Raw genomic sequence first — 16,297 nt, 5'->3', positions numbered from 1 at the left:
CCTTTTGTATTGGTTTTGTTTAAAGCTTAAATTTTACAAAGTCGGGGCGGCTAGGTGGTGTAGTGGATAAAGCACCAGCCTTGGAGTCAAGGGTACCTCGGTTCAAATCCGGTCTCAGACACTTAATAATTACCTAGCTGTGTGGCCTTGGGCAAGCCACTTAACCCCGTTTGCCTTGCAAAAATCTAAAAAAAAAAAATATTTACAAAGTCAAAACTGCCATTTTGTCTATCTTGTGTGATCCTCTCTATCAGCTGCTAAGTGATGAACTCTTGCCCTAACATTGATCCAAAAACTAATGTCTTCCTTCTTTCTCTAAGTTGTTTATGAAGCTACCCTTTATGCCTGTCACATATCCATTTGGAGCTTATAATGAGAAATTTTGATTCTATACTTAATTCCTGCCAGATTCCTTTACAATTTTCCCAGCAGTTTATTGAATAATGAACCCTTACCTCAATTTACTTAGTAAACAATAGGCTACTGTGGTCATTTCCTTCTGTATGTTTTCTGCTGATCAGCTTCTCTATTTTTTAAAATCACTACCACGCTCTTTTGATATCATATAGTATAAGATATACTTTTAAGCCCCTTTCCTTCCTATTTTTATTTCAGCACTCTTAAGATTCTTGACCTTTTGTTCCTCCAACTGAATTGTTATTATTTTTTCTAGTTCTGCAAAATAATACTTTGAGTATAATTTGATTGGTACAATACTGATAAATTAAAATAGGTAGTTTATTATTTTTATTATATTTACTCAGTCTATTCCTGAGCAACTTATATTTCTTCAATTCTTTAGATATGTTGTAAGAGTAAAAAAGTGTTTTGTAGTTGTATTCATATAGTATTTCATAGATTCTGTAATTATTTTAATGAACTTTCTCTTCTATTTTTTTCCTGCTTTTTTTTTACAAAGCAGAAATGTGGATGATTTTTGCAGACTTCTGTTATATCCTATAATTTTGCTGACAGTATTGTTTCAATTAATTTTTAATTGTCTTTCTAGGGTTCTCTAAGTAAACTATAATATTATCTGTAAAAATATGATAATTTTGAATCCACTTAACATATATTTATTCCTTCAGTTTTTGTGTAATATTTTTATCAAAAGTTTTTTCCTACCTTTATCTATATAATCATATTATTTTTCCTGTTCTTATTAAAATGATATATTATATTGATAGTTTTTCTAATATTGAACCAACCCTACATTTCTGATATCAATCTTACTTGATTATAATGTAAAATCTTTATTATGGTATTTTTGCTAATATTTTATATTTGTAAGTTTTTGTGAATAATGTTCATTAGGGATCTTATTGGTCTATCGTTTTCTTTCTCTGTATTGATACTCTTTGGCTTAGGTATCAAAGTGACAGGCATAACAGAAAGGATTTGTTATGCCCCTTTATTTTCTTATATTTTCAAAAAGTTTATACAATATTGGAATTAATTGTTCTCTGAGTATGTAATAAGATATGTTTGTAAATCCATCTGTACCAATAGTAGTTATATGAGTAAGTGTTTATGTTTCTTAAAGATTTTTTAATTTCAGGGCAGCTAGGTAGCACAGTGGATAGAACATCGGCCTTGGAGTCAGGAGTACTTGAGTTCAAATCCAGCCTCAGACCCTTAATAATTACCTAGCTGTGTGGCCTTGTGGGCAAACCACTTAACTCCATTGCCTTGAAAAAATCTAAAAAAAAAAGACTGTTTAATTTCTTTTTCTGAGATTGGGTTTAAATTTCTCATTTCTTATTCTGCTAAACTGAGCATTTTCATATTTTTATAAATGTTCATTCATTTGTCTTCAGTTTTATTGCATTGAATTCCCCTGTTTCATTTTTTATACTATTAATTTCATTTTCCTTCTACTTAAAAAAAAAGACCATTTGTTCATCCATTTGGAGGTTATTTTAATGTAGGCCCCCATCAGTACTGCCATATTAGAATGTTGACTCAAGTCATTAAAATTCAGATTATTTTAGGTGAATTGCTTTCTATTTGTGCTTGTGAAGTCAAATTCTTATTCCTAAATGTAAACTTTTACCTTTTTTATACCTAATGAATTTTATCTTAAATTCAATGTTTTAGTCTGTCAATACTTTCCTATATTCTGAACTACTCTTAAATTGGATGTCCTGTGGGTATCCAATCTCAACATGTCTGAAACGGAATTCATTTTCTTTGTGCCTATGCCCTCCCCTCTTCTGAAGACTCATATCTTTGTGGTGGGTACTACTACCCTCCCAGTCACTCAGTTACCCATTCTCACAACCTTGATGTCATCTCTGACACATTACTTTCAGCTTCCTTACATAAGCAATCAGTTGCAAGACCTACCTTTGCAATATTTTTCATGTATTTTTCTTCTTTACGCAGATAGCCAACCACTCTGGAATAGGCACTTTTCACCTCCTTTCTGGATTTTAATTGATCTTTCTGACTCAAGTCTCACCTCATTTCAATCCATCTTCCTCTATTCAGCTACCAAAATTATTTTTCTATAGCATAAGGAGAAATCATCCAGTCTTAGGAGCTTTAGATTTTCCTTTATGTCTTTCCCCCAGCTAGGTTGCTTGTGATGCTAGCACAGCTCTCCTCCTACCCTTTATAAGATTGGGCTTCCAGATCATATCTTTCCAGATAATTCATGAATCATCTTTATATTTCAGATAGCACCCATATACTCACACAACCTATTACTTAAATTATTAGTGATATTTAGCTTGAAGAAGGGAAATCACAAGGGGTGACATGAGAGCTGCCTTTAAGTATTTGAAAGACTGTCACTTGGAAGAGACATAAGACTTGTTCTGTTTGAATTTCCAGACTAATAGAGGAGAAAAAAGGAAAGAGGAAGGGGAAAGGGAAGAAGAAGAGAGGGGAGGTCGCATACTACTAGAATCTTCTCAGAATTAAAATGATAGACTTCTGATAATGATAAATGTTGGAGGGATGTGGGAAATCTGGGGCACTAATGCATTGTTGTTGGTGGTGCTGTGAAATGATCCAGTCTTTCTGGAGAAAATTTGGAATTATGCTCAAAGGACAACAAAACTGTGCATATCTTTTGATCTAGCAAAGCCACTACTAGGTCTGTATCCTGAAGAGATCATGAAAAAGGTTAAAAATAGCACATGTACAAAAATACTCATAGCAGCTCTGTTTGTAGTGGCAAAGAGTTGGAAACTGAGGGGATGTCCATCAATTGGGAATGGCTGAACAAACTGTGTATATGTGTGTGATGGAACACTATTGCTCTCTAAGAAATCATGGGAGATGTGATTTCAGAAAAACTTGGAAAGACTTGCATGAACTGTTGCTCAGTGAAATGAGCAGAACCAGAAGAACATTATACACCCTATCCACAACATGGAGCAATGATCAACCCTAATGGACTTGCTCACTCCATCAGTAAAATAATCAGGGATAATTTTAGGGGATCTGTGATGGAGAATATCATCTGTATCCAGAAAAAGAACTGTGGAGTTTAAACAAAGATTATTATCTTTAATTTTTAAAAGTTGTATGTATTATGTAATTTTTCTATCTCTAATGTTTTCTTTCTTCCTTTTGGATCTGTTTCTTCTCTCAACACATTCAATTTTGATCTATGCTTATCATGGAAGCAAATGTAAAGACTATATCACATTGCCTTATGTTAGGGGGAGGGGAAGGGAAGGGAGGGAGAAAAATTTATAAAAGTCAAAATCTTGCAAAGAATGATTGGTAGAGACTGTCATTGTATGTAATTGGAAAAACAAAATATTTACATAATTTAAAAAATAAAATTATAGACTTCTGTTCAAAAGTTTGTGGTCACTAAAATAACTTATCTTTAGCATAAAGATAATATAACCTACTCTTCTCCTATTCAATATCAGGCCAAGCTCATTGTTCATTTTCAGTATCTGTATAAGAAATATACCAATGAATGAGTTCTATAGGTTATTCATCTAACTATATCCCACTGTCTGAAGAGTAGACCTTCTTCATTCACTTGTTTTATTCTGTGTGGATAGGTAAATCAAAATTCTTTTGAATGACTATGGCTATGTAGGAGGCTCTACATATTCCAGGCCTTGATGTAACCAACACAATAGCAGGAGAATCTCAATTTCTAAAGTCAATCACTTTTCAATTTAGATTCTGTATTCTATCTTCTCCTTGAGTGCTATGAACTCCTTTGCCAAGTACAAGTCTAATTTTTTTTTAATGTACTTGAGAATAATGATCATTCTGCCAGCCAGCAAACATTTATTAACAACCTAAGTCCTGCCCCAGGGCTAAGAGCTGGGGATATCAAAAAAGCAAAAGATACAGTCATCCCTTCTGCACTTAGGAGGGTGAGGGTGGGAGGGTTGGGGCATGGTATCTGCAGGATCTGGAAAATCCCCATAATATTTTTAGGCCTTCCCTTTTGTACCAGAGGAAAAAAGTCTGCTTTTTTCCCCCTTTATTCTTTTTTTGGGGTATTTACAATATTTTATGATAAAATTTAGGTTGCTAATACTTCACATATAGTTTTTGTACTTCTGAGTTTTTAAACTTTTTCAATATGATCTCCTGGCCTTCAAATGTCTTCTGGGGCTTTCACATAACTCCCTCAAAAATCCCAATTAATTTATTATGCTGATCCCCTGACATATCAAAACCTGGATGGGGAAGAAATAACTGTAGTTCCTGCTCTCAAGGAATTTATATCTTAATGAGGGGAGATAACACATAAAAAGAAATTGAAAAAGTAAGTTGTGGTGGTGGTGGGGAGAGTAGTAGGTGAAGAAGGGGAAGGGAAGAAGAACCCCATATACAGAGGCATATCCTGCTAAAAAGTGGGAAATTATGAAGTGTCTCTCCTTGGCCCACTCCTTCAATAAAGTATATGAAAGGAGTTCTCTGATTTCCACTCTCCAATCAGAAGAAGGGAGAGACCACAGGGGCAGGGGATACTGAAGAGGTGAAAGTTTCAAAATTGATTTGATCAAGTCAGAAGATGAGTTTCTAGAGACAATGATGAAGCTGAGATGAGCAACCAAGTGGGAAATCATGAGATGTTCCCAGACTCCCTCCTCAAAAGGAATAAAGCGATTTCTATTGTTAGGAACTTTGTACAATTTTAACATGTATTTGGGAAGCATTGGAGCTTTTCACTCTACCAAATTAAATGCTTTTAAATAAAAGTCAATAAACAATTAGAATGATGAAGTTTTATAATTTCTAACCTTTCAGTTGCTAGATTGGTGGAGAAATGGTTTTCTTTTGGTTCTTTATGGCAATTTGTTTATGTTGGTCAAAATTTGAAATGATTCACATCAGCATTGGTGTTCTAGAGATAATATATGCATATTACCTGTGTCTTCTGTATTATCTAAAGAAATGTCTTTGGAAATGGAAATGGAAATTTCAAATTAGGTAGATGGAAAAAGACTAGTTCAGAGGGAAATAGTGACAAAAAAAATTGGGGAGAAAGCAAGTTTTATGGTGCTTTTCCAAGTAGTCAACTGCTTCCACTCTAGTTACCAGTAGGTGAGACCGTGATGTTGCTCCTGCCACTGTTGGTTATCATATCAAGGTCACACGATTGAGCTGGGGAGCAGGAGGTCAATAGCTGTTGTCCATAGTCCTGACAAGGACACTCACTAACCTTTCTTATTCTTCAAACCTTCTTATAAAATAAAAGATTTTTAGGTTTATATTTCTAAATGGCATGCTACAGAGCTGACAATCTTCAGAAGAGAAAAACAACAGAACAAATAAAATGTAAAGTCCTTGAGGGCAAAGAAAGACTCATTCCATTTTGTTTTTCTATTTTTACCTAGTGCCTAGCCCTGGACCTTGCACATATTAGATATTGGATAAATTTTATTGAATTGAGTTGAAGGGGAAGACTTCTAAGTGTCCCCACTCTGTATTTTTATAGTTTAAGATTCCTACTTGTAGCCTTACCTTTCATCTATGTTCTGTTTAGGGGGTCATCCATTCAAATTCTCATTTCCAAGCTGTACCTCTGTTCCAGTCCAAGAGAGATGACCTATGTATTCAAGTCAAAGGTATTTAATTAAAATGGAATAGCAAGGTAATGACAGGGAATTAGAGCAAAAATTAAAGGATTTCGGAACTCATTCCCCAATGATTGTCACTTCTTACCCCCCGCTCAAAAAAAAAAAAAAGCAAAACAGCTTTCATTTCTGAATGAAGACCTTTTTCTCCCTAATCAGTTCACTAATGACAATGGGTTATTTTAAAGTCCACTAATCTAATACTAATGGTGTAGGCCAGTGAAATTACTGGAGTCAGCTCATATTGGCTCTCTGGAGAGATTATTAAATTTTTCATATTGAGCATTTACGTGTGCAGAAATCACCACATGGTTTGATTATTGTTTTGTTGATGGTTTCAATTTAAGAAAGTGACAAAGAAAAGTGCCAGTGATGCAGGCTAAACTTAAAAGTGTGTCCTGAGAACATTCCCTCTTTCCTGTCTGGTTGTTAAATATTCAGCAACACACCAATGATAGATTTTACTTAGTTATTTCCCTTTCCATCTCATCACAGCCCTAGCTTTGAGAGGTCTGGCTTCTTGACATAGTGTTGTTTCTCACAAGGAGCATCAGTCCTTGGAGTGCTGGTATCTCCTTGGAAATCATAAAGGAAGGGCAGCTAGGTGGTACAGTGGAAAGAGCACTGGAGTCAGGAGGACCTGAGTTCAAATGTGACCTCAGATGCTTAATAATTGCCTAGCTGTGTGACCTTGGGCAACTCACTTGACCCCAATTGCCTTAAATAAATAAAATTTTTAAAAAAGAAATCATAAGGGAATCTCTTCATGATTTTTGTCTCCACTGCCTCACTACCTATATTGTGCTACATCTACCATTTATGCCCTCAGGATTGTCTTCACTTTGTTGTTCAATTATATCCAACTCTTTATGATCCCATGTGGGGTTTTCTTGACAAACATATTGGAATGGTTTGCCATTTCCTTCTCTAGCTCATTTTACAGAGGAGAAAAGTGAGACCTACAAGGTTAAGTGACTTGCCTAGGGTCACACAGCTAGCAAATTTCCAAGGTTGTATTTGAACTCAGGTATCCCTGACTGCAGGCCTGGGATTCTATCTATTGAACCACCTAGTTGCCCTATTGTCTTCACATGGCCACCATTTCCTCCATCTCTCCTGTGCCCACTGGCTATCATAACCCTTTATTTCAACACACTCCCTATGATTCTCATCCTCTTTTTTAAATTGCATGTACTGAAAGTTCACTGACCAACAGGAGACATTGAGTAGTGTCATTGTACTTTGGGGCCATGTAAGTTTCTGGAAGGATTAGTTAAAAAAAAGTCCTCTTAACCACAAACTGAGACTATGGGGATATTCTTGCATAGATACACTGTACTCAAATCTTTGTTTGTATTTTCCCAGGTGGCATAAATTGTGGTAGGAGCCATGTACAGTGAGGCTATCCTGAAAACTGCCAGTGGTACACCCACACTAAGAGACCTGGGCGAAGATGACAATGTGTCTCCAAGTCAACAACTTTGAAAATATCTCTGGACTTCACCCAATTCCAAGTTATGGGATCCTGACAAATTAAAGGGAACTTGATGTAGTGACTAGAATTCTCAACTGAGAATCAGGGGGGTTGAATGCAACTTGCCCATGTAACCATGGACAAGTCACATAACCTCTCAGAGATGGAAGTTTTCTTATCAGTAAATTTGATAAATGACAATTGTCTTACCTACCTTCCATGGAGATTTGATGACAAAGGTGTTCTGCCTTAAAATGATTTATGAATGTGAATTATTGTGTATTAACATTTTAACTTAACAGATGGTCTTGGAAAGTTGCTGTGACTAAAAAATTCTTCATCCTGCACTCAATTTGGCAATGAGGCTCCAAACCTTAGCTAGGCTACTCCTCTGACAAAAAGCAGACAAGTCCACTGCCAAGATTATGGGTAATGCTTTTCCAGCTTGTTAGAGGCTGCCAAAGCTGGCATTGCCCAGACTGCCCTTTGAGAAGAGGTGCCACAGAAAAACGTGGCTGATTTGGCTGCCTAGAGCAAGCTCCCAGGATCCTTTTAAAAAAACGATCCCTTTAAATATCCCTGCATCTTCCTCTTCTTCCTCTTTCTCTTCTTTTCTTGTTTTTCTTGATAATTTATTTCATTCTTCCAATTATGTGATATGAAAACTTTTCTACATTCATCCACTTGCATATTTATGTTACAGAATTTTCTTTCACCCTCCCTTCCCAGGCCCCTCCCCTCAGCAGCGAACAGTCTAGTGAATGTTGTAGGTATATATTTGTGTTTAACATGTATACATATTAATCATTGTGTACATAATCCTCTTTTCTTTCTGCTTCCTTCTCCTCTTCCTTCTTTTCTTCTCCTTTTCCTTTTTCCTCTTCCTTTCCTTTTCTCTTCCTCTTTCCCTTTCTCTTCTTCCTCTTTTCTCCTTTTTCTTCTCGATCTTCCTTTTTCTTCTTTTTCCTCCTCCTCCTCTCATTATTCCTTCTCCTTCTCTCTTTCTCATCCTTTTCTTCTTCTTTCCTCTTCCTTTTCCTCTCTTTTTCTTCCCCACTAAAGACTTCTTTGCTCCCAACCCTGGTTCCAGATCTCCAGGAAAGGTGCTAACAGTGAAGGGCAGAGTAGTCTTCTATGGAGAAGCCATGCTTTACTGATCTGCAGTTTAATTTGGATTGGTAAACATTTGCCAGAGAAGTTAGACAGCCAGTGGTATATGGTATGGAGAGAGCTGTACTGTGAATCAGGAAGATCTGAGTTCAAATTCTAACTCAGATAACTTATTAGTTTTGTGACTCCAAGCAATTCATTTAACCTCTCAGTTTCCTCACCTGTAAACTAGGGATACCAGCACCTATCTCATGGAGTTATTGTGAGGATTAGATGAGATAATATTTGTAAAGTTCTTCATAAATCTCAAACTGTTATATAAATACTAACAACAATGATGATAATAATTATTATTTTTTATTAAAGCAGATGAGGTTCCAGTTAGGATTTCTATGAGGAAAGGGCAAGAGGAAAGAGAAGTAGGAGCAGAATAAGGAAAAGCAGAGGGGTACCATGAATAAAAACACAGAAATAAGTCTTGTGTCTTGGGGACAGTGAGGAGAACTGCCTGGCCAGAATGGTCATCATGAGGACTCACACTACTTATTGACTTGCTGCATTTCTGACCCTGATTTTCCCAATCAGAGATGGTGTGTGGGGTTGATAGGGAATGTGTAGGATTAACTGTCCATCTCCAGGCAATTTCCATGCTTATAGTAGGCTGGCAGATATGCTGAAACAACAGGGCAAGGATGGTCAGAATTAAACTGAAGGCAGGGGAGGAAGCACAGGCAGGGGATAAGAAGGAGCTTCAAAGTCTAGGGAACATAAATCACTTTCTTGAGGACCTCATCATTAATTCAACGATTTTTAACCTATTTGCTATCCGTAGCCACCTGAATGTCAACTTAAGCCATTGAGTATATCTTTTAAATAAATCAACAGATTTCTACTAAAAGGGCAAAAAACACCTGTGCAAGTACTGGAGGAAGAAAGGGGAAAGGATGAAGGAGGAAGAGAGATCAGGAGAAGGAAAAGGAGAGGTAGACAATGTGGTATAATAAAGAGCAAACCTATCATTTGAGTCAGGAGGTGCCAGATTCAAGTCTAGTCTCCAATACATATCACATAATTAGGTGACCACAAGCAAGTCATTTAACCTCAGAGGGATCTGGGTAGATAGGTAGCATGCTAGATGCAATACTGGATTTGGAGATAGAAGACCTGAGTTTAAATCCTGTTTCTAGCACTTAATTAGCAATATGAACTTGGACAGGTCATTTAGCATGTTTGCTTCAGTTTCCTTGTATGTAAAATAGGAATAACAATAGTATCTACCTTCTAGGGTTGTTGTAATATTTATATATTACTTTGCAGGGGCAACTAAGTGGCCTCAGTTTCTTCATGTATAAAATGAACTAGAGAAGGAAATGCCAAATCATTCCAATAACTCAGACAAGAAAACCTTAAACGGAGTCACAGAGAGTCAGACGTGATTGAAATGACTGAACAACAACCAAAAAAACTTTCTTTGCAAATCTTAAAGTGCTATATAAATGTTTGCTGCTGCTGCTGCTGCTGCTGCTGCTGCTACTACTACTACTACTACTACTACTACTACTACTACTACTACTACTACTACTACTATTTTTCTGCACATTGGAGGAGAGAGTTCTTTCTCCTACATAAAATCACAGATCTGAACCACTCCCCCCCACTTTAAAAAAATTCCAAGTTTGGTTTTTACAGGTTACTAGTTTATAAGTGTTTACTGGTTTGTTTTATTGGCAGTTTGCTTTTTCTTTTTAAATAGGTAGCAAACTACCTGTGACTTCATGTTTAATTTGACCATCTGACCATCGAAAGGTCAAATCAGAGACTTGCATGCCTTTGTTTGACCCTGAAAATATTCTGAGAATTGGCAAAACAACTTTTGACAGAAAAAGGTTTTATCAGAACCTCATCCATTTGGTATTTGATCCTTCAGGCAAAAAAAAAAAAAAAAAAAAAAAAAAAAAAAAGAAGAAGAAGAAGAAGAAAGCATGAAAGGGAAAAGAAAACACCTGTAACAAATATCTGAACTGATGAAAAACTGTCAACCAAGGAGTGAGTGAACCTATTTTTCCATATAAGGCAAGGCACATGGCTGTTTTGCACAAAACAGTCTCCTCCCTACCCCACCCCCTAATGCCTCTTATTACACTCTGCACCATACACAGATCTGCAGATCTAGGGGAGGCTATTATGCGTAGAGGAATTTTGGATAAGTAGGCAATTCTGCTGATTATGATGATAATCATTTAATTTATATAAATTATCCCATTTATCTTTAAGGAAACTACGTCTTAGAGAAGTTTAAGGATTTAGCTGTGGTTATTTGTCTTATAAGTGTGAAAGACAGTATTTGACTCCAAGTCTTCCTGATCCCAAATCCATCCCTGTATCAACTATGGTACTTTGTTTGAATTCAGCTTCCTTCAGAAAATAAAGTGATCTTTGACAAATTTTCGTGATTTACAGGGATTGTTTTAATCTGAGGCCGTTTGGAATAGAGGAAAGAACACTAGATTTGGAGTCAGAGGACCTAGGTTTAAATTCTGTTTGCTGCTGATTGGTTTTGTGACCTTGAGCAAAGTCCTGAGGCTATTAGTTCTTGGTTTTCAAATCTGTAAAATGGCAAGCATGGGCTAGATGGAATGGAATAGAAAAGTATTTATTAAGTTTTTTCTATGTGTCAAATTTTTTTTGCTAAGCCTTGAGAATATAAATAGAAAATAAAAGAATCTTTGCTCTTAAAGAACATAGATTCAATTTTGGTAGATGACACCGAGTAAAGGTCAACTTTTGGGTGAATAGAAAGGTCTAATGTTGTGTAGGGTACAACAGCAAGGCAGATATGAAGGTCTGGTGGTCTTCCATTCTACCAGAAAAAAATTATGGCTTGTGAATCCTTGCTCATAAAACAAGGCTGAAGAACCACATCTGTCTAGTAAACTGGAGTAATCTAATAATCCCATGTCTGTTGGGAGAGGGAGATCCTGCAAAATTCTAACTTTTTTTCCTATTCCTTTCACGTGGAATTTCATCTCCAATCTCTAAACTTTTGCTTTGCCTGGAATTCACTCCCTTCTCACCTCTACCTCATAGAATCCCTCCTTTCAACATGCAGCTCAAGAACCACCTTTTCTTAATGAAGCCTTTCTTTTGGTTCTCCCAACTTGCTAGTGTCCTCAAACTGACTTGTATTTATTCACTTTGTGTTTATTCTCTATATACATATACATATAAAATATATGTATAAAATATATACATACACAGTCACATACAGACATATAATATGGTCCATATCTTTAGCTACATATCTCTAAATAAGTTTCCTGTTACCCCAATTGGAAGCAAGCTCTTTGTGAATGGGGACTGTTTGTATCTGAGCACAATAACTGGAAGATAATGAATACTTGTTGGTTGGTTTATTGGATCAGCAAGAGTCTGATATTCAATTTTAGAGAAACATATCTACACAACCAAATTGAACTGAGTGATCTGAACAATTCAAAAGTAAACAAAAGTAAAAATCCACTTAAGTTTAGAATAGCAAGGTAAATGAGTCATAAACATAAATTACATAGTTTTTTCTAGGTGAATGCTTCAGTTCTCTCTTCTGACAGAGCCCTTCATAACCTAGTCCCCTTCTACCTTTATATCCTTTTCAATCTAACAACACTTCTCAGTTCTGGGAGTTTTCTCTGACTGTCCTTTGACCAGTCCAATGAGCTCCATCTCTGGACCTGGGGGGTGAGGGGTGACTCTGGGTCTTGGTTGACTCCAAAATGCCCCTTCTAATTCCAAATCCATTATTCTATGATCTCAACTAGAGCTTGATAAATGCTAGCAGGATAAATTTATTATCATTACTACATACATATCTCTATGTTTGCTGACCCTTAATTATTTGTGAATTTCCAAAATCTTTTAATGCTGAATACAAACAATGAAAAAACCCAGTTTATGTAATCTAAATATAGCCGAGTACCCTGCATTTCTCACCCGACTGGATAATTCTAAGCCTATTTCGCCCCACTAAAAAAACTACTGGGTTTGCCCGAGCTTATTTTATTGATTCTGGAGACTATAATGTTACACTAGAGGGAGCCCTGTTCACATAGGAATTGTCTCGTGGAAAGAATTCCTGAGGCTCCAGTCTGGGCAAGCTTTCAAGGCTACAGGTAGGTTTTGTTCCCATCAGTATGAGAGTGCAGGCCAGAGCCAACCCAGACGCTGAACCCTTTGCTTGTGGGGCAGCCCTGTGGCTCTCCAGGAGCCACTTCCAGCAGCCCCCCAGGACGGAGCCCAGGAGGCAGACTGGGGAAGAGGCCAGCCTGTAGTAAAGGCTCTTGGCTACAAGTCAGCCATCCGGAAGCCTTAAGACGGGGTACATTTCAATGAAGGGCATCAAGAGGAGAAAAGACTTCCTTTGTGTCTGCACTTGATATTCAATTCATTCATTCAATAAACAGTTATTAAGCCCCTACCACAATGTAGCCAGGCATTGTGCCAATCGGAGAGCATAAGAAAACAAGGCAAAAATAGCCCCTGCCTTCAAGGAGCTGATCATCTAATGGGAGAGATGATATGCAAATTATATATATAGAATCAATAATTAACAGAGGGAAGGCACTGGAATCAAGGGGGGCTGGAGAAGGCTTCCCAATAAACCAACCAACAAGTATCCATTATCTTCCAGTTATTGTGCTCAGATACAAACAGGATTAAGAAAGCCAGGCAGGTTAGGAGTCAGAGGGAGAAGGGGGGGCATTTCTAGGGACAGCCAAAATGAATCAGCTGGAAGGCCAGTGTCACTAGATTGAAAAGTTTGTATTGGGCATCATTAGGAGTAAGATGACCAGGAAGGTGGGAAGGGCTCCGACAGAACAGAGAACCGAAGCATTTACCTTTGGCTTCAATTACCTTGCTACCCTTGGCTTAAGTGGAGTTTTACTTTTATTTGAATTATTCAGATCAACCAGTTCAATTTGGATGTGTGAACTTAGTCTGAACCTCTCTGCATATATTTCTCTAATACTAAAATGGGAAATGACCAAGGGTTGATGGAAATAGAGTTGGAAGACCAAAGGAGATTAGGGCATCAGGAATTCTTCCCATGATGTGGCTCCTCTGTGAGGAGGGCTCCCTCTAGTGTTTTACTCTAACACCAGTGTCCAGAACCAAGGCCACCCCCAATCCTCATTTTAAAGATGAGGAAATTGAGACTCAGAGAGGTTGTGACTTGCCTAGGGATTACATACCTAGCAAGTGTCTAAATCAGGATTTGAAACTAGATCTTTCCTTTTTTTATTTCCAAGTTCAGTGGCTTTAGGTTAGGATATTACTACAAAAAAAATGGTAATTGTAGTTCTTGGATTATTATGGAAAAGAGAGACTGAAATAGAATTCATCATTTGGTGACATTGTTTAATTTGGACTTCTGGGAGTATTGGAGTGGGAGTTGAAGAGAAGAGTTAAAAGAACTTAATTGGAGAGTTTAGAGAGTTGGAGTTTGGAAGTTTGAGAATTGGTCCTTCATCTTGGGACCATGTAGGAAAGCCAAGTTCTAGTAAGAACTCGAATGAATTTCATAGTAGATTATCCGTTTTCTTTCTGAGACTTCGACAGGCTGTAATCATTGCTACTGTAATTCTATGCCAGGAGGACAGTGAGGAAATCAAATGACTTCTGAGAAGATGACAGTGGTGGTTGGTGAGCTAATCCAAGTACCTCTCGGCCAGCCCTCTAAGATCTCCACCATCTATGATTTGGAGAAAAAAGCAAGTCCTCATTACTGCCCAGCTGCTCCAGGTTTTTGTCTCCTTTCCCATGAGAGAATTAGAAGTAGAATATGCTTTCTGTTTTTTCTGTCCTTAGCATTTTGTCCTTAGCACCAGTTGTTTTCTATTCCAATGAACTGTTTCTCTTCCCTTTATTTTTTCTTTCATTTCTGTTTCTCTTTATATAAAAGAAAGCCTAGTGGTAGCTGCTAATTCCTGTTATGTGATGAATTCTAGTTTATGTAGAGATTTGGAGAAGGCATAAATTGGAGAAAGAGACAGACAGGCAGACAGAGACAAAGACAGATAGAGAAACAGAGGCAAAGACAGACACAGAAACAATCAGAAACAGAGTAACATCCTGCTTCAGTATGAGGTGCACTGGAAGTAGAGGAAATAATGATTCCATCCAGAAACCACAAATAGAATGGTGGCATATTGAGAAAATACAGTTATCCTTTCTACAGCACAATTTTGCCTATTGCAGTTTCAATATAATGGATCAGCATAAGAAATTAAATGGGAATTTTGGGGGAATTTTATGGAAGCTGCAGACAACAGGCAAAAACCAGCAGAAAAAGTTTAGAAACTTAGAAACGTATAAAATATATGTGCAGTAATATGTATCAAAATGTTATTTTTAACTCCATAATAATTCAGACTTCTTGGATGTGGAGAGAGGGTCAAAAAATTTTACACAAATTTTTCAGAAGATAGGGCCTCTAACCCCAGCAATGTGGCCAGCCATCTCAAGTTTTTATAATTTTTAAATGGTGAGAGATTAACAAACAAAAGTGACTGGACCTCCTAGATTTAGAGATAGACCCTTGAGACATAGCCAAACCAAGACCCTGAGGAGATCTGTGTAATGAACCTTGTATCATCTGGGGAATGGTGCTTATGTGTGAACCTCTTCTTATTAAATCTATTTCTTCTAGGACACCTACCCTGTTAAAATGCTGCACAGGCAATGATCTTGATAATTCCCCCTTATACTCTTTCCTTATGGTCCAACCCTGTGGGCTCAATCTTGTTGTCTTCCAAACATATTTAAGATGATCTCCATTAAACCTAAGATGTAGGAACCTCATCCCCATCTATTGGTTACAGGAGGGATCCCAAAGCCCAAATAAAGCTGACATAATAAAAACTACATTCACAAGCCTATATATCTGGACCCCTTGTGATGTACCCAAAAGCTGTCTTTTCAAACTCCTTCTCAGATAGTAGTCATGATAGATCCTTTCAGGGCAAATAATCTCAGCATGTTTTGCAGTACCAGAGCCAGCCAGTTAATCAGATGTAACATGAAACTTTGACATCACTTACTGTATAGTAGTAACTTGTACTATAACTGTATTGTCCTGCTCCAGGCCCTCTACAATGACTTACAGCCACCTCTGGACACTGCCCTATTGTAAACAAACTGTCTGGCTGAATGGGGATATCCTGTTAAAGCTATTTAAACAAAAAACAGAAGCTGACATCATCGGGCAAGGCTATGTCCCCCTCTCCCTGCCTTCCCCGTTTGCATTTTCAGCTTCCTAAACTATCCCTAGAGAAGACCACTGGATATTGCCTAACCACCAGGACAATAGATCATATACAGTTGCTGGAAAAGGGGAAAGACTGATTAGATCATCCAGTCTACGAACACTGCCAGCAAAGGGCGCAATCCCTAGATAAAGAATCTCACACTTCATTTCAGCCCAAGGCCTGGTAGAAGAACTACACTGACTTCATTGTCTCCACTAGTAATATTGACAAATCACCAAATCTGTTTTACTTGGCTGCACCCATGCCCCACTTAATTCCTTAAACATGAGCTCCAGAAACAGTGCTTCTATTTTCATCCATGCCCAGAGATAACCACACAGAATGAA

The 16,297-nt window shown here is 37.3% G+C and overlaps 1 protein-coding gene across 1 annotated transcript in view; it reads right to left on the bottom strand.

Moving 5' to 3' along the window:
* STAT4 (signal transducer and activator of transcription 4) overlaps window positions 1–16,297 on the bottom strand; it is a 287,696-nt gene that overhangs the window by 176,071 nt on the left and 95,328 nt on the right. The window contains exon 2 of the mRNA XM_074215477.1: window positions 5,953–6,037. The gene's annotated coding sequence lies outside the window, so the exon portion shown is untranslated. The remainder of the gene's footprint in view (window positions 1–5,952; window positions 6,038–16,297) is intronic.

The sequence above is a fragment of the Macrotis lagotis genome, chromosome 1 (assembly GCF_037893015.1).
Source record: "Macrotis lagotis isolate mMagLag1 chromosome 1, bilby.v1.9.chrom.fasta, whole genome shotgun sequence".
NCBI lineage: Eukaryota > Metazoa > Chordata > Mammalia > Peramelemorphia > Peramelidae > Macrotis > Macrotis lagotis.
The sequence above is the reverse complement of the archived record's forward strand: the minus strand, read 5'-3'. Positions and strand labels throughout refer to the sequence as shown.